Source organism: Temnothorax longispinosus, unplaced genomic scaffold (genome assembly GCF_030848805.1).
Source record: "Temnothorax longispinosus isolate EJ_2023e unplaced genomic scaffold, Tlon_JGU_v1 HiC_scaffold_14, whole genome shotgun sequence".
Taxonomy (NCBI): domain Eukaryota; kingdom Metazoa; phylum Arthropoda; class Insecta; order Hymenoptera; family Formicidae; genus Temnothorax; species Temnothorax longispinosus.
The window spans coordinates 353,473-378,446 of record NW_027269925.1 but is presented as its reverse complement, the minus strand read 5'-3'; the positions used below and the strand labels follow the sequence as shown (position 1 = coordinate 378,446).

Sequence of the window (24,974 nt, the reverse complement as noted above, 5' to 3'; positions counted from 1 at the left end):
GAGCGGCGCCGGAGGTAACGACCGCGGCACGAAAGCAACACGCCGCGAGTGATATGGCAATCAGTGTTGTCCCCGTACTAGTACTCTGTGTCAAGCCAAAGTTGGCGCCAAAACTGGGACCCGTGTTATCATTCCGACATTGCACCAGTAATGATCCCGATCTTAGCTTGTATTGGCCCAGAATCGTCACCCAGTACTGGTAATTCTGGCACCAGTACCAAGCCAGCACTGAGTCTTTATGTTTGCACATGGGTATCCTTTTTCAAACCTTACGCATCTGCACTTACAATATTTTCTCAAAAATTACAAAGAATACAGCACACATAGAAAATTTCACTTCCTACAGTTACATAGCAAACAAAAAGTTCAGTTTTCAAAATTTTATACGTCTTTGTTGAGCCTATGAGTCTTTCTATGTGGACTTTTTTGCTGGCAAGTTTGCGATCTTTAAGAAGAGTCATGCCTGGTAACTGAGTCCTGCCTTTTAGAAAAGCTGGTATATTTATTGATACTTGGCTTGGAGCAAACAAATCTTGGACTGTAAATCCACGATCAGCCATTACAGAGTCACCAGGATCACACTTCTTAATAAGATCACTTCTTTCAATTATCGCTCTATCACTCACTGACCCCGCATAAGCTGGCAAAATATGGGAAATAAGTCCACTAGGCGTTGCACCAACTAATACTTTCAATGTGGTTTTGTTCTTGTATGTGCTAAAGGTTGCTTGCTTAAATGTAAGATTTGTAGGAGCAGCAATAGGAAATTCTGTTCCATCTACTATAACCCTAGTTGAAGGATACATCTGTTTAAATCCTGAGGGCATATAATACATTATGAGGTCCTTGCTAGGCCATATGTCTATTTCAGACCTGACAATACATAAAATATATCCATGTAATAACAATATTCTGAATTGTCTTTTTGCTGACATCAAACATGTAAGCTAAACCTAAATCAGGTATGGCTCTCCTCAACTTAATGAGAGTTATAACAAAATGATCCTCAACACTAATATTTGATACTGTATCATAGCAGTACTTTAGCTCATAAGCTGCTGGCCCTAAACTATATAAAACTAATTTATACTTCTCTAAGTATTTAAGACCAGTATAGTACATCACAGTGTCTGGCTTGTTACCAAATGTGTCTATAGTAAAAGTATTCTTTAAGAAGGTTTGAGTGGCAGCGTTAGCAAGTTTTATTTTGAGAAAGTTTAGCTTTTGCTTTAGGACAGGATGCTCTTTCTTCGATGCTTTGATTGACACTTGCGTTACATAAGTTTGAGGTGAGTGGCACCCGGTTGACCACGTTAATATTGACCACGTTGCGATTGACCACGGTCCCAATTGACCATGGTCCCGATTGACCACCGTCTCGATTGACCACGGTTTCGATTGACCACGGTCCCTATTGACCACCGTCCCGATTGACCACGGTCCCGATTGGCCACCATCCCAATTGACCACGGTCTCGATTGACCACGGTCCCGATTGACCACGGTCCCGATTGACCACGGTCCCGATTAACCACCGTTTTGATTGACCACAATCCCGATTGACCACATTGAGATTGACCACGTTAAGATTGACCACGTTGCGATTGAGCACGGTCCCGATTGATTACGGTCCCGATTGACCACCGTCCCGATTGACAACGGTCCCATTTTACTACAGTCCCGATTAACCACGGTCCCGATTGACCACCGTCCCAATTGACCACCGTCCCGATTGACCACGGTCACTATTGACCACGTTGAAATTAACAACGTTGCGTTTGACCACGTTAATATTGATCACGTTGCGATTGACCACGGTCCCGATTGCCCACGGTCCCTATTAATCACGGTCCCCATTGACCACGTTGATATTGACCACAGTCCCGATTAACCACGTTGATTTTGACCACAGTCCCGATTGACCACCGTCCCGATTGACCACCGTCCCGATTGACCACCGTCCCAATTGACCACCGTCCCGATCGACCACGGTCCCGATTGACCACGGTCCCGATTGACTACCGTCCCGATTGACCACGGTCTCGTTTGATTACATTGAAATTGACAATATTGAATGCGATCTTGTTATCGCTGCATTTAATAGTATTTGTTATTTTTTCCCGAGCAATAAATTGATATAGTCGATACTGCATTATGTCACATTTTTCATCATTTTTCTCGTTTATATACAGCTTTCATATTTTACATATTGCAGTAATTTACGTTAGTATAAGAGGTTAGGAAAAATGTCATATCATGATATCAGCAATGTGCAATGCAGTGGTACGGAATTATATCCGACATTGTCATTTTATGATGAATTTTATAGAGTTATAATTTGTTAATAAATTTCTTAAACTAAATATACAATAGTAAATAAAAATGCTGAAACAATGTTATTAACATAATCAATAACAGAATAAATTGTAAACCATATTGTTCGAGCTGGTTATAGCGTTATCCCTGCTAAAGAAGTTCAATTTTTAATAAGTACTTTTCTAGTTCCTATCTTTAAGCGAAGTTCTATTTTTTTCTGAAAAAAAGAGAAAGATGTATCTACGTTCTTTATATTAATTTTATTATTTGAGGCAATTGCGTTACAATTTATATTATGATAGTATAAGCGCTTTCTATTTACACTTAAGTGAGCTGAGTCACTCAGTTACGTGAATACTTTAGGCTGAGAATAATCAGATAAGACGTCAATTTTTTAGTGAGTAAAAGAAATTTACCTGATTATTTTGGTGACAAAGCTATCGCATAACAATACAAGTTTCTAATCTCACTTTTAATAGTACAGTAGAAAGGACATGGTCTCGATTGTGAATAAAAATTCATTGAATCTCACTCTCCATCAGCATTAAAAGGAACGTGCGTTCAACTGACGTCACAAGTGAGAATTAACTGAGTTTTGATGTAAATAGAAAGCTATTTATGTGTCTTAAGTAAAATTGCACAATATATAGGACCCGGATTTATGATTTACCCGGATTTGTGGTTATCGAATATATATTAGATATTAAGGTAAATATTAAGATAGATATTAAGAGAGAGAGATAGTGGAAAATGTAATCTGCTTTACTTGACATGCAGAAGTCTCCCGCCTGACTTTATCGCCAAGTTTATATTTATGAGTGCAAGCAACATGGCTTAATAATACGAAAGGATATCAAATCTCTTTAAATACGTTTTTTATACTTCACACATTAAAAAATATATTTTTAAGCAGTGTTGCACTTACAAAAGTTATCACATTTCAATTTTGTAATTGCTTCATGTTACATAACATTACGTACATCTAATTTTATTGCCTCAAAAATTACAAAATACGTTTTTAGATAACTTAAGAATACTGAGAATACTAACGAAGGAATTAAACAGAACTAAACAGAATTAAACAAAACTACTGTTTCCGTCAAATAAACTTAAATCGGTCGCTTACTTATTTTCATTTGGCAGTACGCATAAAAAATCTATTCCATTATTGATATTGATACACATTGTTATTTTTTATAGTTATAGATTTTAATATCACGCTTAAATGCACAGCCATATTGGATATACATTTAATACTAAGCAAGGAATTAAACAGAACTGGACGGATCTAAACAGAATTAAACAGAACTTTTGTTTCCACTGAATAAACTTAAATCTATGTCACTTATAAAATACATTTGGCAGCACGCATAAAAAATCTATTCCATTATTGATACACATACATTCACTCCATTCGCGTTGCTTGCACTTTTTGTACTCAGCATCTTCGCTTTCTCTCTCTCCAACGGCCGAATATATATTTATCTCATTTCAAGTGCAAAATGTCTGGGGATTTAAGCAACGCGAACAAACCTATTGTGTTATTTTTTGTAGTTATAGAAATGAATAAGTATCACGTTCAAATGTACAGTCATATTGGATATACATTTAAGCAAGAAATTAAATAAAACTGAACGGATCTAAACAGAATTAAACAGAACTTTTGTTTAGATCCGTTCAGTTTTGTTTAATTCCTTGCTTAAATGTATATCCAATATGATTGTACATTTGAATGTGATACTTATTCATTTCTATAAACTACAAAAAATAACACAATGTACGTGGGTAGTCTGAAAAGTTTTGAACCTCAAACATTATTTTTTCGGTCAAATTCGGTCAAATAGTCTCCTTTTAAGTCGATAGGCTCTAAACTTTTTTGACTACCCTCGTATGTGTATCAATAATGGAATAGATTTTTTAATAGATTTTTTATGCATGCTGCCAAATGTATTTTATAAGTAAGCGACAGATTTATAAGTTTATTCGACGGAAATAGTAGTTCTGTTTAATTCCTTGCTTAGTATTAAATGTATATTCAATATGGCTGTGCATTTGAGCGTGATACTATTAATATCTATAACTATTCTGTTCTGTTTAGTTCTCTTCAGTTCTGTTTAATTCTTTCCTTAGTATTCTCAGTATTCTCTATTAAGTTATCCAAAAATGTATTTTGTACTTTTTGATGCAATAAAATTAGATGTACGTAATATGTAATGTAATATGAAGCGATTACAAAATTGACAATGTGATAACTTTTGTACGTGCAATACTGTCCAAAAATATATATTCTTTCAATGTGTGAAGTACACAAAATGCATTTGAAAAGATTTAATATCCTTTTGTACTATTTAGCCATGTCGTTTGCGCTCGTAAATATAAACTTAGCGATAAAGTCATGCAGGAGATTCTGCATGTTAAGTAAGGCATATATTACATATTCGATAATAACAGATATATCATAAATACGAGTTTTATTGCGCAATTATACCTAAAAAAACACATTTTAACGTAATTGCCTGAGATAACACAATTTAAAAGTAAAACATGCATCTTTCCTTTTTATCAAAAAAATAAAACATTTCACAACTTTTTCGCTTCAAGATAGGAACTACAAAAATGCTTTTTGTACAAAAATTGGGTTTCTTTAGCAGAAGTAACGCTAACCAGCACGAACAATATGGTTTGTTGATTGATTTGAATTATTAATCAATTATTACTAAATACTGACTTCTGCTGAGCTTATAATCGGAGGTATACTTGTATATTTTTATTTATTATATTTCTAGATGGAGATATTAGAAGGAAAACAAAATGGATTTCAAATTGTATGTTTATAACTATTATAATTATTGTAAAGACAATAAATATGATCATATTTATCATAATAATAAGAGAAATAGGATTGTAACGATATACAATCAATTAGAATTAAAAGCCATGCGATCCAAGCCTAGGTTTTTGACAGCCTTATATTAGTTTTTGTATACATATATATCTATATATATGAGACATTCTCTGTCAAATCAGACACCCCCCTGTCCAAAAATTGGTGTCATCTGGAAAATTTATTCGGGGCTTATTTTATAGCTATACACATGGTGGAAGAACACAGGTGTGCTCATGCGCATATATTTCTAACAGCCAATAAGAAATTGATGCCAGATACCTCCATCTTGCCGCTGTACAGTTTGAATTTGGCGTTATGTCATTAATGTCAGAGCCTCCGAACAAGACTTTCGTGTGGTAACGTAGTGTAACGCCGAAACGTGGGTCAACGCACAAGAAACGTATCGGTTACAGCGTTATACGTCAATACGTTTCTTGTGCGTTGATCTACATTACGTTACCATAGGAAAGTTTTGTGCGGAGGCTCTAACCGATACGTTTCTTGTGCGTTGATCCACGTTTATAAGTTACGCTACGCTATCATACGAGAGTCTTGTGCGAGGCTGCGGTCCACTTGACGCTACAAATGCTTTGAAGCATTCCTCTTCTATTTTCTTTCAATGAAAAAAGAAGAAGAAAAACGCTCCAAAGTATTTGTAGCGTCAAGTGGACCGCAGCCTTTTACTTATTTATTTTTATGTTTTACTTATTTATTTTTGTGTTTAATTTATATATAAGAAGAACAATCGTTGAAGAATAAATCAGTTTGAAAAATATATGAGATTAATATTGCATACGTATATGATATAATTACAAAGTATATAAAAACATATACATGTAATGCGTACTTATTTTTAATGTTAGTAATTTTTCTCATTTTTTCTTGTTTTCTTCCTTTTATATGCGTCACTTTTTTACTCATGATATGTCACAGTCACTTGGTACAACCTTAAATGTTTTGAAACTGCCACTTAAAAATGGCTGCATCTGGCATCTGCGCAGAACCGTATGAAATTCGTCACGAGTATGAGCACACCTGTGTTCTTCCACCATGGCTATACATATGTAGTTTTATTTGAGCTGTGGCCTTTTGAAAAATCAACATGGCGGACCCCAATATGGTGGCCGAAGTCTGCGGGTAACGAGGTACGACAAATGAAATCGTGACTTGGAAGTTATAAAACAGTTTCGACTGTCATAGAAATATGTGTTAATGGGTTTATTTAGTAGTTAGCATTGAATCTATGGAAAAAAATGAATTTTTTTAAATTAATAGATTGTAGGGACACGAAATTTTTTATTTTTCAAAAAGCCACAGCTCAAATAAAACTACATATGTATAGCTATAAAATGAGCCCCGAATAAATTTTCCAGGTGACCCCAATTTTTGGACGGGAGGTGTCTGATTGACAGAGAATGCCCCATATACATATAAATGCGAGTCGTGGGTCGTGAGTCGTAGAAAATGGACCAATCACAATCGAATTTGAGGAGAATAATCGACTGTGATTGGTCAATTTTTACGATTCACGACTTTACGACTTGCATTGTAGACCTAGCATAAGTTCCATGGAAATTTAATCAATCAGAATAAAGGAAACTACTCTAATTAGTCAAATTTTAATCCAATCTCAATCCTAATTCGTAATCTGATCACGGCTTAACGCGAATCGCATAACCAATTAAAGACGGTCCGCGTTTTCTGTTACGCGGAACTGAATGTCTTTAATGCTAGGTCTACAATGGGAGTCGCAAAGTCGCGAGTCGCAAAATTGACAGTCTATTATTCTCCTCAAATTCGATTGTGATTGGTCAATTCTTGCGACTCACGACTTTACGACTCGCAGATCTAGCATTAGATGTCACAGTTGATTGGTTACGCAAATATTTATTACGTAAATTTTGTCACGATAAAATCAGAATATCACGTAACATACGCGATACGTATAGGTCGGAGTCCCATGGCAGGTATTTTCCGCGTAACGCGTAACCGCGTAACCAATCACAAGCGTTTCGCATTTTCTGTTACGCATATGCACGCTTCTTATTGCTTACGCGGTTAAGGTCTATCCAGACAAACTTGCATAGGTGCATAACCATATGCATAAAGAAACGGATTGGTCTATTTCCTTATGCACATGCATATGGACCAATCAATTCTCTTATGCTTATGTTCATGCGCTATGCAAGTTTGTCTGGATTAACCTTTACGCGGAAAATACATGCCATGTGACTTCAGCCTAAGGCTGAAGTCACATGGCATGTATTTTCCGCGTTACGCGTAACCGCGTAACCAATTAGAAGCGTTTTGCATTTTCGGTTACGCATATTCGCTTCTGATTAGTTACGCGGTGACGCGTTACGCGAAAAATATCAGTCCATGTGACCGCACCCTTAGGCTGGTTTCACATGGGGCGTAACTTGCGTCAGCCAATCAAATCGTCTCAGTATTTAATCGTATCATACGCGTATAGTAATTGAGACGATTTGATTGGCTGACGCTGCAACCGCACGCGCCGGGTCGATCAACCGCCATTGATGTTGACGGCGGTGCCGGGCGGAACGGCGCCAGACCAGCAGAACGAGCCCAGCGGCAAGTTCCGGAGCCCATCCACCGGGGAGGAGACCTCCGGGGACGAGAGGGACATCCCCGATTAAGCCTATGTTGCACAAGCGTTCCGAGGACGGAAGCGGGACACAAGTTATTTTCGTTTACTTGATTTTCAGGTCATGCTGTAGTTATTTCCTCTCCGATTTATTTCTTAGAGTCATCGATTTTACCCGTCTGGCGCCATTAATGTTAAGACATGCGACAGCGGTCGCCGAGCAGCGGCTAGTATAGTTAGTAAGACGTTCCATTCCAATCCACAATTCTAGCTGCTCTTCGGCACGACGATGCCGACCCGACCAGGAGCGAAAAAGTTCAATTTGTTTTGAACAGGTGCGTGGAGCGGTAACGCACCGGGTTAGATGGTCGAGTCACACACAATCTTCAGAGCGCGGGGACTTAATGCACGTACCGCGCGTGCTACGCGAGTAGGAGTCAAGGTGCCGACTCCCGGGGTCCCCAAAAGGGGGCCTACGAAAAACCAGCGCGATCTGAACACGCGGACATAGGGTTTACCGGGCAACCCGCGGAAACGCGAACGGGACGCCATAGCGCCAAACGGCAGAAGATGCATCCAGAGGGAGGCCCAACCGATCCCTGGAACCAATCGCGAGCGCGATCCGAACACGCAGACATAGGGTTTGCCGGACAACTCGCGGAAATGCGAACGGGACGCCGCAGCGCCAAACGGCGGGAGGTGCAGCCAGAGGGAGGCCCAACTGACCCCCGAAATCAATCGCGAGCGAAATCCGAGCAACCGAACATACAGGTCGCCGGACAATCTGCGAAATTGCGAACCGAGCGTCGGAACGGAAAAGGGCCGAAGGTGCGTACTAAGGGAAGTCAAACAGACCCCGGGAATTGATCGCGAGCGAGATCCGATCACCCGGGCATGCAGTTCGCCGGACAATTTGCGAATTTCCGAACCGGGTGTCGTAGCGGAAAAAGGCTCAAGGTGCGTCCTCGGGGATACCTAGTACACTCGAGGAACGAATCGCGGTCGAGATCCGACCATCCGAACGGAGGGTTGTCCGGACAGTCCGGGAAACCGGTGATCCTAGACATCGGCTACAGGAAGTCGGGCCGGAATACGGTTAGTAGGGACTGGGGGAATAGGCACCAGGGTCGCCGCCATTGGCGGACACCTAGAAAGCGACCTGGACGTCGTCTCCAGGAAGTCGACCCGGAATCGGCATTAGGGACGTAGGAGAGGCCGTGCGCACGGGTCGGCGCCCTCAAAAGTCTAATTTTCAAAAAGTTGAAAAACCACTATCCGGGAGCCGATTAAGCGCGTCGTAAATAGTGTACTGGCGGCGGAAATTTCCATCATAAACATCTGGCGCACACCTGGCGAGCCGAAACTCGTAAACAGCTATTGTAACAGCGTAGAATGGAAAATTACCGCGAGGAGAAAGCGGCCGAGACCCCATGGTGGGGGTAAAACTTCGGAGGTAGGGGCCCGAGAAAGGAATATTCCTCGTGGCAGTCTCTCGTGGGCGCTCGAATGTTAGCTATCTTCTCGCGCATATATCCCGGCGTATCGTAGTTAATATCGCGAACGCGTACCGGATTACGATTTGTAAGCCTACCACAGTGTCCGAAACAAACGGGAACGCCCGCACATAGCGTTACATGACGCCGATACGAAAGGCGTACGGGTTTTCGCGTACCTGAATCGTGAAATCGCACTTTGCGAGACGTGCGACCGTCATCTTGCGCGGCATCAGTAATTGTGAACCACCATCATTGTGAAACAATAGTTAACAATAAAAGCAATAATTATTTGCAAAAATATATACAAAAATATCAGTTACTTACCTTCAACTTACCTGAACAAGCGGCTGTCCGGCCATCTTGGTGTTAGCGTTGACCGAGCTTCAAGGTCATCATCGATCCTGCATCAGAGGAGGCCATAGATGAGGCACCCGTGGCGGAAACCTGAAAAGAAACAACATTAATCGTAGTTACGCGGACAGTTCTCATACTTACTTAGTTGTCCGGCCATCTACCAGACGCGGTGATCCTGGACATCGGTGAGCAGCAGTGGTCCATGACATCGGCGATGGTGATGAGGCACCCGTAGACAAAACCTGAAAATAAAAGAGAATTAGTTGCGTTGACTTAACTTAATGTTGGGACTTACCCGATCAAGCGGTTGTCCGGCCATCTTGGTTCCACGGATGAGGCAGGCGAATGATAGATAGCGGAGGCAGTAGGCAGAGCAGCACAGAGGAGGCACCCGTGGCGGGAATCTAAAAAATGAAAGGGTTAAGTAGATATACGTATATACATACCTGATCAAGCGGCTGTCCGGACTACCGGTATCCGGACTACCGGTTTAAACAAATTGTTCTCAACTTTTGGTCCGTTTGCATTACGAATACCTACTTTCTCGGTAGTTTAAGGTTAAACCGAGTGGCGACCGATGACTTAGAGGACAAAATCGCGTACCCCGTATCCCGATTACGTACCGTTCGGTTACAACGCAAGTTACGCATATGCATTTTACGCTCCATGTGAAACCAGTCTTAAGGTGACGTCCCATGGCGCGTATCGCGATACGCGCGTATCGGGCGTACGAACTCAGCGACTGCGATTGCGATTGCAATTTCGTCCCTTGATCAATGTGAAAGAAGCTCCTGGCAATTCGGGCATTTCTCATTGGTCAAGAAACGAAATCGCAATCGCAGTCGCGGCCGCGAGCCGCTAGTCTGATTTGGGTTCCATACTTTTCCGTAACAGTAAAAGCCATTGCACGTAACAAAGTTTTAGTTTTAATCGTAAGGCCGTAAGAAAATAGACCAATCACACTCGATTATTCTTCAAGCGCGAGGAGAATAATCGACTGTGATTGGTCTATTTCCTTACGGCCTTACGATTACAACTAAAACTTTGTTACGTGCAATGGCCTTAACAGTAAGGTTTTGATCTATCGCGTTGCTCGATTCAGCCGTCCGTAATCGTAACTGGCCGAATCGAGCAACGCAATTGGTCAAAAACTTATGGCTTAATCGACTGTTGTCCGTGCATACTAACATAACCTTAACAGCCAATCGGAACGTCCGACAAAGCTTCGTTTTAAGAAGTCAACAGTATGGATTCGCTACCGCTTAGGGTTGATTTATAATAGCCATAATCGTTGATTTAAGCCGTAATCTTTAAGAAATTGACCAATCACAGTCGAATGTGAGAAGAATAATCGACTGTGATTGGTCAATTTCTTAAAGATTACGGCTTAAATCAACGGTTACGGCTATTATAAACCAACCCTTAGGGCCGTGCCTTAAGTTCTTGGCTGTGATTGGCTGATTTGCTTACTGCTTGAGTTTTAGGCTGGTTTCACATGGGGCGTAAGATGCGTATGCGTAACTTGCGTCAGCCAATCAAATCTTCTCAGCTACTATACGCGTGTGATAGGATTAAATACTGAGACGATTTGATTGGCTGACGCAAGTTACGCATACGCATCTTACGCCCCATGTGAAACCAGCCTTACTGCTTAAGTTTTTCTATGTGCCACGGCCTTAAGAGTCTGGCAACTGAGTGAACTCACGTGTATTGGCTTTGGAATAAAATGGCGAAAGCCAATAGAATTATTCTAATCTTTAGGTTGTAACCGAACGATACGTAATCGGGATACGGGGTACGCGATTTTGTTCTCTAAGTCATCGGTCGCCACTCGGTTTAACCTTAAACTATCGAGAAGGTAGGTATTCGTAATGCAAACGGACCAAAAGTTGAACAATTTGTTTAAACAATTTTATTTTTTCATCCCGCCACGGGTGCCTTGTCAGCATCGCCTGTGCTCTGGATACCGCTAGGTATGACCTGGATCGGCCAGCCAGGGATGCCTGTAGTCCGGACAGCCGCTTGATCAGGTATATATATACGTATATCTCCTTAACCCTTTTACTTTTTAGATTCCCGCCACGGGTGCCTCCTCTGTGCTGCTCTGCCTAATGCCTCCGCTATCTATCATTCGCCTGCCTCATCCGTGGAACCAAGATGGCCGGACAACCGCTTGATCGGGTAAGTCCCTGCACTAAGGTAAGTCAACGCAACTAATTCTCTTTTATTTTCAGGTTTCGTCTACGGGTGCCTCATCACCATCGCCGATGTCATGGATCACCGCTGCTCACCGATGTCCAGGATCACCGCGTCTGGAAGATGGCCGGACAACTAGGTAAGTATGAGAATTATCCGTATAACTACGATTAATGCCGTTTCTTTTCATGTTTCCGCCACGGGTGCCTCATCTATGGCCTCCTCTGATGCAAGATCGATGATGACCTTGAAGCTCGGTCAACGCTAACACTAAGATGGCCGGACAGCCGCTTGTTCAGGTAAGTTGAAAGTAAGTAACTGATATTTTTGTATAAAATTTTTGCAAATAATTATTGCTTTTATTGTTAACTATCGTTTCACAATGATGGTGGTTCACAATTATTGATGCCGCGCAAGATGGCGGTCGCACGTCTCGCAAAGTGCGATTTCACGATTCAGGTACGCGAAAAACCGTACGCCTTTTGTATCGGCGTCATGTAACGCTATGTGCGGGCGTTCCCGTTTGTTTCGGACACTGTGGTAGGCTTACGAATCGTAATCCGGTACGCGTTCGCGATATTAACTACGATACGCCGGGATATATGCGCGAGAAGATAGCTAACATTCGAGCGCCCACGAGAGACTGCCACGAGGAATATTCCTCTCTCGGGCTCCCTACCTCCGAAGTTTTACCCCCACCATGGGGTCTCGGCCGCTTTCTCCTCGCGGTAATTTTCCATTCTACGCTGTTACAATAGCTGTTTACGAGTTTCGGCTCGCCAGGTGTGCGCCAGATGTTCTCGATGGAAATTTCCGCCGCCAGTACACTATTTACGACGCGCTTAATCGGCTCCCGGATAGTGGTTTTTCAACTCTTTGAAAAATAGATTTTTGAGGGCGCCGACCCGTGCGCACGGCCTCTCCTACGTCCCTAATGCCGATTCCGAGTCGACTTCCTGGAGACGACGTCCAGGTCGCTTTCTAGGTGTCCGCCGATGGCGGCGAACCTGGTGCCTATTCCCCCAGTCCCTACTAACCGTATTCCGGCCTTACTTCCTGTAGCCGATGTCTAGGATCATCGGTTCCCCGGACTGTCCGGGCAACTCACCTCCCGGATGGTCGTATCTCGACCGCGATTCGTTCCTCGGGTGTACTACGTATCCCCGAGGCCGCACCTTCGGCCTTTTTCCGCTACGATACTCGAAAATTCGCGGATTGTCCGGTGAACTGCATGTCCAGGTACTCGGATCTCGCTCGCGATCGATTCCCAGGGCCTATTTAACTTTCCCCAGTACGCACCTTTGGCTCTTTTCCGCTCCGACGTCCGGTTCGGAAATTCGCGGATTGTCCGGTGAACTGTATGTCCGGGTGCTCGGATTTCGCTCGCGATCGATTCCCCGGGTCTATCTGACCTCCTCCAGTACGCACCTTCGGGCTTTTTCCGCTACGACGCTCGGTTCGGCAATTCGCGGATTGTCCGACGAACTGCCCGTTCGGGTGCTCGGATTTCACTCGCGATTGATTCCAGGGTTCGGTTGGGCCTATCACAGTACGCACCTTCGGACTTTATCCGCTACGACGCTCGGTTCGGAAATTCGCGGATTGTCCGGCGAACTGTATGTCCGGGTGCTCGGATTTCGCTCGCGATTGATTCCAGGGGTCGGTTAGGCCTCCCTCTGGATGCACCTTCCGCCGTTTGGCGCTGCGGCGTCCCGTTTGCATTTCCGCGAGTTGTCCGGCAAACCCTATGTCCGCGTGTTCGGATCGCGCTTTTCGGGGACCCCGGGAGTCGGCACCTCGACTCCTACTCGCGTAGCACGCGCGGTACGTGCTCTAAGTGCCCGCGCTCTGAAGATTGTGTGTGAATCGACCATATAACTTACCGGTGCGTTACCGCTCCACGCACCTGTTCCAAAGAAATCAAATCCTTTCGCTCCTGGTCGCCGGGCATCGTCGTGCCCACAACGAAAACTAAAACTGGTTGATTGGGAAGAAAATATCTTAAAAGCTACTCGAGCCGCTGCTCGGCGACCGCTGTCGCATGCCTTAATATTAATTGCGCCGAACGGGTAAAATCGATGACTCTAAGAAATGAGAAGGAAAGAGAATAAATATACCATGAACTGAAAAAAAGGAAAAGAAAAACGAAATGTTTCTCGACTCCGTCCTCGGAGCGCTCGCGCAACTTAAACTCTATCGGGGATGTCCCCCTCGTCTCCGGAGGTCTCCTCCCCGGTGGATGGGCTCCGGAACTCGTTGCTGGGCTCGTCCCGCTCGTCCTGCGTCGCTCCACACGGCATCACCGTCAACGCCGACGTTGGTTGGTCGACACGACGCGTGCGGTTGCAAGGTTAAGGCCAGTTAAGGCATAAGTTCGTGCATACGACGATACGACCCACTCATGCCCCACCATGTTCCTAATCACTTCAACGCACTCCAAAAACTTATCTGCTATTTTATTATTCAGCTTAAAGGCCATTGCACGTAACAAAGTTTTAGTCATAATCGTAAGGCCGTAAGAAAATAGACCAATCACACTGGACTATTCTTCAAGCGCGAGGAGAATAATCGACTATGATTGGTATATTTTCTTACAGCCTTACGATTATGACTAAAACTTCGTTACGTGCAATGGCCTTAAAGCTATCGCGCACAAAATGCATAGCTTAGCATAAGCGTAGCGTAAGACCGTTAACCAATGAGCATCCAGCATAAAGTCGCCATATTAATTTACATAAGATGCTCATTGGTCCAGCGGTCTTATGCTATGCTTATGCAACCTATGGAATTTTGTGTGCGATGGCCATTATAAACGAGGAGCACATACTTCTGCACAACGGATAATGCGTAAGCATAACAAAATTGATTAGTCTATTTCCTTATGCACATGTGTATGGACCAATCAATTTTCTTATTCTTACGCATTATGCGTTGTGCAGAAGTGTGTGTTCCCCGCTTTATTCTGCATCTTTGCTTGCCTTGCACATCATTGTTGTGACAGATTGCCTATCCTCTCGTAAAATTATTGTGTTGTAAATACTGTGATATTACTTATATCTCAGTGGTTGTACATACATAATAATGTATATCTTTCCTCCCGCAGGATTTAGACAAAATCAATTATGGCCAGACTCTGTATAGAGGGTCTCTACTGTAAACATGTTAAATTGACGGAATAAAATCATTGCATCGCAGTCGTTGTGACAATTTAATTAAACGCCCGTCACGCCGTAACGAAGCGGCGTTGACCCATGGTTCCTATACTTAAAGTTGGTTTATTTATTCCTTCTTTCATTACACAAATTTACGACACTTAGTTTTTCTGCACCCTGTATATATATCTCAGGAACTGCTTAATATTGTAACTCGTGCTCAATCGTGGTCAATCGGGACGGTGGTCAATCGAGACGGTGGTCAATCGGGACGGTGGTCAATCGGGACCGTGGCCAATCGGGACGGTGGTCAATCGGGACGGTGGTCAATCGGGACGGTGGTCAATCGGGACGGTGGTCAATCGGGACGGTGGTCAATCGGGACGGTGGTCAATCGGGACGGTGGTCAATCAGGACCGTGGCCAATCAGGACCGTGGCCAATATCAACGTGGTTAATCGGGACTGTGGTTGTAGCCGGACGGGGGAGTTGATTAACCACGCGTCTCGGATTTCTTAGTTATCACGGTCGCCACTCGATTTTAACCTCGGCTTATCGAGAAAGATACTGATTCGTGCGGACAAACCTTTCGCTGACTTCACTGATTCCTCTTTCTACGACTCTGTTTCAGCTCCCATTTGTCTCCGGTTCGACCCTCTGGACTCTTGGACCACTTTGTGCTGAAGGGTTTCGCGCCTCTTCCTGGCTGGATCACCGTCTCTCTGGAGGATTGCGTCGATGGAGGGTTTCGGGCGGCCGACAGGTAAGTAGATTCGGTATGGATAAAAGTCTTTTCAGGTTCGTTGCCGCCGGATGATTTTGCAATAAATGTCACACGTAAGTTTTACGAAAATAGGTAGAATATAATTTATTTCTCCTTTTCAGTTACATGGACTTTATAATTAGCGGGATTACGCTGACCGCTGAGCGGGATCGTTCTCGCTCTATAAGATCGCTTGCCGTTCGCGAGTTCCGTTCCGTTAAGATACTACGCGAGACTAAGTTAGGAAGACGAGTCTGTGTGAGTGTTGGCTCTCGATGCGACCGCTCGCATCGAGTCCCGAGAGACGAATCCCCGATCGCTGGGCTCGCTTGCCCTGCTTCGCCGTCGCTGGGGCTCTCCCCACTACGCGCCATTCCTTCAGGCCGACCATTCTTTCAGGCCTTTCGCTCGCAGCTGTGTCAACAGCTTCATTGTTCCGGCTCGCACATCTGGCAAACACCTGTGTGTTTTCGCACAACTCGCCGCATTCCGCTCACTCGCTTTTGAATAGCTACATTGTTCTCGGCCGCACATCTGCCGTACACCTGTGGCTAACTCGCGTTTACATTTCCGCATTCCGATCCTGTCTTCGCACTTTGCGTATTCGCGAAAGCATATTTACGTTTCGCGCTATTCAAGGGCGACTTTCTCCTCTCCGTAGTTTCTAGATGATTCGAGATGCTTTCGCGATAGAAGCTCTATGCTCAGACTTACAAGATAATGTCGCTTCCGCGTATCCTCGCCCCGAATCGTTTGATACTCGGTAAGCCGCTATTCCGTGATGCTGATACCAGGCTTGCTTAGCATTAAGCGGTTTCCGCTTTTTCGCCCCGGTTTAACGTTACCGCGCTCCGGCTTGCTCGCGACTCGGTAGACCGAGTCTCCGTCGACTCTGCAACGCGTATACTTAGCATTAAGCGGTTTCCGCTTTTTCGCCCCGGTTTAACGTTACCGCGCTCCGGCTTGTTCGAGACTCGGTAGAACGAGTCCCCGTCGACTCTGCAACGCGTATGCTTAGCCCTAAGCGGTTTCCGCTTTTTCGTCCGGATTTAACGCTACCGTGTTCCGACTTGCTCGAGACTCGGTAGAACGAGTCTCCGTCGACCCTGCAACGCGTATGCTTAGCGGTAAGCGGTTTCCGCTTTTTCGTGCCGATTCAACGTTACCGCGCTCCGGCTTGCTCGAGACTCGGTAGAACGAGTCTCCGTCGACTTTGCAACGCGTATGCTTAGCCTTAAGCGGTTTCCGCTTCGCGTCACCGAGTTTTTCTCGCTGTACTCCGATACGCTTGAAACTTGGTCGGACCAGTCTCCGTGAACTCTACGTCGCGTTTGCTTAGCCTTAAGCGGTTTCCGCTTCGCGTCACCGAGTTTATCTCGCTGTACTCCGATACGCTCGAAACTCGGTGAGCTGAGTCTGAAGTGACTCTACATCACGCTTGCTTATCGGTAAGCGGTTTCCGTTTCGCTTCACCGAGTTCGTTTCGCCCGACTTCGCTATGCTTACAGCTCGGTCGAACGAGTCTCCGTGAACTCTACGTCGCGTTTGCTTAGCAGTAAGCGGTTTCCGCTTCGCGTCACCGAGTTTATCTCGCTGTACTCCGATACGCTTGAAACTCGGTCGGACCAGTCTCCGTGGACTCTACAACGCGTTTGCTTAGCGGTAAGCGGTTTCCGCTTTGCGTCATTCCGTCGCCGTGGTTTCGGAGTCTCGCGTTTCGCTTGTTTGACCCATGCAAGGAAAGGAGCTTATATTTATATAACTTTATTAGTCTTGATGCGCGTTTTCTTTATTCCGCCGCATCTTACTTGATATAAAGCTCATCTAATTACACCCCGTTTGTTTTAGTCGGCCCGCTGGCCTCGCGCTTCTTTTCCCGCTATTATCACCCGGGCTCGCCGCTGCTACTGCTGCATCGCCCCCTCTGGCCGAAGGCTCCATCAGCTGTTGGCTCGGCTGCCTCTCGGCTGGTCGTCGGTTGGCGCAGCCCAGCGGACGGCTGCATTCTCCCCGTCAAGTCGAGCTTCGAGCACGCCTCGTTTGCTCGACTTCTCCCCTATCTTGCAGTCGTTCGCTGCTACCGTTGTTCGGGCGTTGGTCTGCTTGGTGGGGTATGGGGCTTGTCTATCAGGAAATAAGTCTAATTCTCATTGCGCGATGCTTAAACTCTCTTTATTATTTAATTCTCGCATTGCATTTGACACACTCCCGGGCAGTCGCTTGGAAATGCTACTCTAAATGAACATGCCCCATGAAACGGGAAAAGAAAGACAATGAAAGGAAAACCAAAAAAAAATTTATCCGCAATGAAACTGGAGTGGATAATAATCGCGTATTTTACACCGGATCTTACTTTCTATCTTATATATCTAGGCTTAAATCTATTGTTAGCGCTCGCGTCTTATTCGACGGAGTCATTGCGCATTTTTCTTATTTCCTACGGTAAGTCTATTTACATTGGTCCAGGGTATCTCTGTTCGCCCTGGCCTTTTGTCTGCGCGCTTTGCGTCCGTTCACCTTTTCGTGATTGTCAACGCTCCCGATTTGGACGTCCTCCGCGTCCCTCGCGACCTTGTTGTCGCGGTCGTGCTGGTCGTCGTCGACAGGCCGCTCGTCCCCGGCTCCTGGTCCTGCTGGGACGCTCGGTTTTCAGCTTCCGGTTCTCGTTCCGTGATCGGTGAAGGGGTTACCAATTTTTGCCTAAAAAGTGTACAAATCATACACGTAATCTTATATATAAGATATCATTAAAGGGAGGTTGTTTCGAATTTGGCGAAGATTAGTGAAAGGGTTACCGATTTCTGCCTAAAAAATGTATAGGTTAGACCGAGGCAAATCGGATTACTAATTAGCACGATAAAATTGCTCGTTTAAAATAAAATACTAACGAAAATTGTCTTACAATTTATATTAATCCAATTCGCCTCAATCTACCCTAAGTTATTTGATGTGTGGATAGCCAATCCTCAAAACCAATCCTCAAAAAATTTAAATTCGACGTTTTCGAACATAAGCAACACATTGGCATCGAAAACTCAAAAAACAATTTTTACTTCGGTCTTTTCTACCCCTATTTCATATATAATTTTTTTAAATTCGGTTGATTAGACAGCTTTATATGCAATCAAAATTATGGACCTTTGATCGCGTATAAAGCTGAGTCTAATCAACCAAGTATATAAAATTATGTATGAAATAGGGGTAGAAAAGACTAAAAAATATAATAAAATTAGAAATAAATGAATATCTCCAAATTTGTGGAAGTTAGAGCAATTACGGACATTTCTAAAAAAATATAAAATTTTTGTAAAAAAGAACCCCTTTTTACTGATCATCGCCAAATTCAATACCAACCTTCTTTGAATGATACTCTATCGATTAAAAAAAAAACAGCCCGATATCTCAATATTTACGGAAGTTAGAGCAACCACGGACATCAAATCTGCACATACACACACACATACGGACATGCGATTTTAATGCGATATTTTGACATTTTAGAACACTCTGAACATATTGGCATCAAAAACTCAAAAACCAATATCTTTGTTGGTTTCTTCTATCCCTATTTCATATATAAATCATTTAAATTTGGTTGATTAGACCCAACCTTATACGCAATCAAAGGTTCATATACGAAATTCACGAAAACAAAGCTTCCTCTATGAGGAAGCAATAATAAACAAAAACATATGTTTCATTATATATCTATTAATTTTATTGTAAACTCACCAGTTTCTAAGCCGGTAGTAATATAATCCTCAGGTCTAAAGTGGTTTGTGCACAGTCGCGAATCTGTATTTAGACAAAAATTGTCGCGTTTTATAGCGGTAATCCACCGTTTTTTCATTGTCGTGTCCCTCGGGAACCGATGCCCTCCCCTATTTTTACAACCGTATGCCACACACATTCCTGGCATGTTCAAAAATTCCGAAATATTCACACAGCTTTTCTCTTTAATATGCTCGGTGACAGCTCGGTGTGTCCCCAATTTCGCTAGCGCCCCTAGCGGCTAAGAGTGGCACGCGCCGTCCCCATATCAATAGATTGTATTTTGTTGTGGGACTCTGATCGAATTTGCTGCTAATCTGCTAGTATACTGTTAACATTTTGTTTACTATATCTACAATTCTTCGTTATTGTATAATTTATAACTTGCATGTGAGTCATGACCGCTTTAATAAAAAATCAGAAAAAATGTAACTGTCAATACACAGTCAAGCGGGATCTTTTATGTCAAATAATATTTTCTTGTGTTAATTTATGTACATTCTTTGTTTCGTAAAACTACGCGCAATTACTTTTGGATTTGCAACTTAGCTTAAAACCGAAACTAGAATAATACTGTAGTCAATTAATAATTAATTTAATTTAATACAAAGACATATATCCTTTCCCAAACCATCTGAAAATAAAAAAATATGTTGCGAAAAATATTGCCTTAGCCAGGATTCGATCGCTTTTTGATAAACAATCAGAGCAAATGTAACTGTTATGTTACATTTATAATGGTTTATCAAAAAGCAGTCATAACTCTTTTAATTTAACTTATATATACGTTTGCCTTACAAGACGTTCTTCTTAATACTTACAGATGGTTGCGATAAATATCACCACATGTCTCACAATCAGTCGAATTGGTTAAGACATTCATTCCAGATAGTTGGGAGATCCCAGGTTCGATTCCTGACTGAGATGATATTTTTTGTAACATATTCTTTGATTTTCGAGGGGTTGGGGGAAGGGAAATATATCAATGTTTTAAATTAAATTGATTATCAATTTAATTAGGTCATAGTATTATTCTAGTTTTGGTTTTAAGCTGCATTTTAAATCCGTAAGTAACAGCGCGCAGTTTTACGAAGCAAAGAATGTACGTAAATTTACACAAGAAAATATTCGACGTAAAAGATTTCACCTGACCGTATATTGGCAGTTACATTTATTCCGATTGCTTATAATTTACTGTCGCACTTTAATGAATAAAAAGAGAGGACAAGGATGGATTTATTTCTGATAAACCGATATTTTGATTTATATGATTATATAATGACTTATGGATTCTTACTTCTTCCTTCTGGGATAAAAAGTCTACTTTAACAAAAATATGTTAATAAAAAAATATTTGAAGAAAGAATTACAAAAAATGCACTATACACATTCGACATGTACTACAAATGTTGCTGTAAGATTATCAAAATATAATATGTCATACATATTATACGCAGATATGTGCTGATCTTGAAAGTTTATACTCGTTTAAGTAAGTTAACTTACTATATTTTGGGTTTGTCCTTTACAGCTGCGCAACCTGCATTCTTTCTCTTTCCCTTGATCGTCAGCTAATTCTTAAATAAAGTTTGTTTTCTGTGCTGCATTGGCTACACGAGTCGAAGAAGTGTACATTGGAGCGTGAGAGGTTCTCATACAAAATTCTCACGTTTTGGTATAATGTACAATTCTTGAAATGTAGCTAATTGAGCGACGGAGAACAAATCCATAGATACCTATTTCATTTTAAGTGCAGGCCGAGCAGCTCAATGTAGTTAAAAATATAAAAAGTATAAAAAACTAGATTCCTTGTCTAACCTTCATTGAGATTTCCCACATTATCCTGGACATATCTGTCTGATATGTTTAGTGACGTTGATACGTAAAATCGGTCAGAAGTATTTTCTGAGCTGTTAATATGTTTAGCAACACAATTTGTTGTTCGATTTGTGACGATACGCGTATTCGTCACTAGCGCTGCGGCCCTGACGGCCGCCTAGCACATGTTCAGCGTGCGTCTCTGTGCCCGAGCGGTGGGGCAGCCCCCACCACACTCGCGCTCGGGGTATAAATAGGGGACTCGAGCCGGCTCGAGTCACCAGTCCTGTCCAGCTCCTGCTCCCGACACGACCACTCTCCGAGACCGATCACCAGGTTGGGTGCCTCTGTAGCCGGACGGAGGATTGACATTAACCATACGCCCTCAATATCATCAATTATCACGGTCGCCACTCGATTTTAACCTCGGCCTATCGAGAAAGATACTTGAATGAGAACCAACCTTTCGCTGACTTCGCTAATTCCTCTCTCTACGACTCTGTTTCAGCTTCCATCTGTCTCCGGATCGACCCGCAGGACTTGTTGGACCGCTCCGCGCAAGGGACTTCCTTCGCTTCTGCTGGACAGCCGCTTCGCTGGGCCTCAGCTGCTGTGCGTTCGTCGATGGAGGATTTCGGACGGCCGACAGGTGAGATTACGAATGGGATAGGTAAGTCTTTGCAGGTTGTCTTCACCGAATAATCGTCACACGTAATTCATAACAAGAGGTAAAATATAATTTATTTCTCTGCTTTCAGTTACGTTACATGGACTCGCGGGATTACGCACCGTTGAGCGGGATCGTTCTCGCTCTCGTTCACCGTTCGCGAAGGCGTTCAGGATAAGTTACGCCAATGCCCCTGTCTACAGGGGACCAACACTTTACGCTTAGTTAAGGTGCGATTTCATTGACGCTAGAAACCAGCGGCAGCGTCAAGAAAATGTATAGTGGGGGAAGAAGTTCAGACCGTCTCAACTTTTTCGCGTACCGCAAAATTCAACGGAACTTCTTCCCCCACTATATTTTCTTGACGCTGTCGCTGGTTTCTAGCGTCAATGAAATCGCACCTTTAAAAAAAAATGAGTTCCTCGATGCGACCGTTCGCATCGAGAGCCGAGAGACGAATCCACGATTCCTGGGTTCGGCTGCCTTACCTTGATCGAGTGGGGATGCCCCTACTTTGCGCATCTGCCGAACACCTGTGCCTTTCGCTAGCAGCTGTGTCAGCAGTCCCATGAATAGCCCCTTTGTTCTCGGTCGCGCATATGCCGAACACCTGTGGCTATCGCCCGCAGCCGCGTCAACACTTTCGCATTTCTTTTGCTCATGCTCGAATAGCCCCTTTGTTCCTGGCCGCACATCTGCCGAACACCTGTGGCTCTCGCTTCGCAGTCGCGCAAACACTTCCGCATTCCATTCGCTTTCGCATCTCGCCCAATTCGCGCAAACATGTTTACTCTCGCGCTTCTCTAATGACGATTCACGTCGTCGAACAATCTAGACGTTTCTACATGCTTCCGTGTACCGAGTTCCATGCTTACATGTATAATACTCGCACCGCGTGTCCGCCGTGACACGTTCCGCACGCTCGGGTCTTTCCCGTTTGCGTCACGCATCCGGTATGCCCCGAGCCGAACCGCTGTTCAGATCGCGCCCCGCTTTTACCCACGCGTCCGCGCCTTCCTTTCGATGACCTCCGTGTGGTCCGCAACCGCGGCCATCTTGGGTTTCCGATATCGCGAACCACGCTTCGCCCGCGACTCTCGCTCGGTGGGGCTACTCCCCCGTGATCGCCTGTCACGTCGTCGCAACGTCGCGCTCCTTCCGCTGCGTTCGGCGATTTCGCTTCACCGCGCTCGGATTCCATCGGAACTTGATGGATCGACTACGCGGCATCCCCTTATCGTACTCCTACGTCTGTAAGCCGATTCCGCTGCCGATTTGCTTAATCCGCCTCCGGCCATGGGATTCGCTCGAAATTCAACTCTGGACATTCGCCGTGAGCCCTTAGCACGTCGTTGAACAAGTTTTTCGGATCGCGCGCTCAGTTAAGCATTTCGTCGTTTTTGCGCTGCCGCTTAATTCCGTTTTGCCCGATTGGCTTCCCGGTCTTTCCGCGTTGCCCCGTTGCCGCGATTTCGCGATTGCGCCCCTTATCTATAGGATGGGTAACCGAAAAGCAAACTCAACCTTGTTTGCCGGTGCGCGATGCGCTTTTTATTAATTTTATGCATCCGCGAGAAATTAACATAGAAAATTTTGCTTATCATCTCCCCTCATCTAACGGCTGTAGCCAACTTAAAAGTTTTTTTATTTCTTTGTTTTCTGGGGAGTTTCTCAGTTACTCAACGCTAATTTATTTACACTTAACCTAATGCGCTTATGTTCAAACGTTACGTTCGCGTCGATTGTACGACGAAGTCATGGCGTGCTTATATTCTAACTTACGTACTACGCGTTTATTTACAATGGCGTGGAGCCCGCGTGCTCCTCCGCACTCTACTAAGCGCTTTGCGCTTAGTTACTGGAGGTTACGGCCGTCGCTCCGGCCTCGGACGTCCTCCGCGTCCCGGGCGTCGTCGTCTCGCCGCTCGTACCGGGTTCCTCGCTTCGGGAACATTGGTCGCTGGTCTCCGCTTCCTGCCGGTATAGATGGAGCATCGGTACCTTAGCCGGCACCGGTTTAGTCGCCTAGAACCCCTGACCCAAGTTGTAGGCTTCCGTAAGCATCGCCCCCGTCCTCGGTGAGAGGGTGATGCCTCGGGATGCGTCATGTGGGTCGCGGCTAGCGTGCGGCTGCACCTCCAACCTCTTCCTCTGTACAAAGAACGGGTGCTCCCGTTCTTACCTAGGTGCCCCCAGGGTACGGGTCTCCCCAGCTGGGTGCCCCCGGTTGGTTATACCTGCCCTCTCCTGCCTCTGGGTCGGGCGCTCCCGATCCTTTCCGCCGTACGGAAGACGGGTGCCCCCGTCTTCAAGCCGGGTGCCCCCGGTGTACAGGCCGCTTAGCGCTCAGTCGGGCGCTCCCGACTGAGCTCCTGACTACTTGACCGTCCGTATAAGGCTACCGTGCCTCCGCGAATCCGTCCGCGTAACCGTACCAGTCCGTATAAATATAAGTCCGCGTAGATATAAGCCGTACCTGTCCGCGTAGATAAAACCGTACTTGTCCGTAGAGATACTTGTCCGCGAGTCCGCATAAACATGAGTCGTGACACCGCTCCGCGCTTTCGGGTCTGTCTACGAGTAGATCCGCGATTGACCGCGAGTCGGCTGAGCCAGCGTCAACGCCCACACCTACACGGCGAAGCGACACACAAACATACACGCACACTCACGCCCTCCATTTCAGTGTAAGACAAGGAGAAGAATAAAGATATTTCATGTAAAACTAACCAATGTCTCCACATTTTCTCATCCTGGCCCGGCGAGCTAATTCCGTGCGGAAAAACGCGAACGTTACAGATTTATCACGGGTTGAAAAAAACTTTCCTCAGATGGTACGTAAGCTGGATCTTTATCACAAATATTTTTTGAAATGTCTTGTAGAGTATTATTATTAAGGCAAGCTAAGAAGAGAAATAAATGCACGTTAAATTTTACAAAAATTATAGATT

The 24,974-nt window shown here is 44.3% G+C and overlaps 1 pseudogene; it reads right to left on the bottom strand.

Moving 5' to 3' along the window:
• Window positions 1–269: 269 nt before the first annotated feature.
• LOC139823605 (uncharacterized) lies at window positions 270–9,662 on the bottom strand (annotated as a pseudogene).
• Between the last annotated feature and the right edge of the window lie 15,312 nt (window positions 9,663–24,974).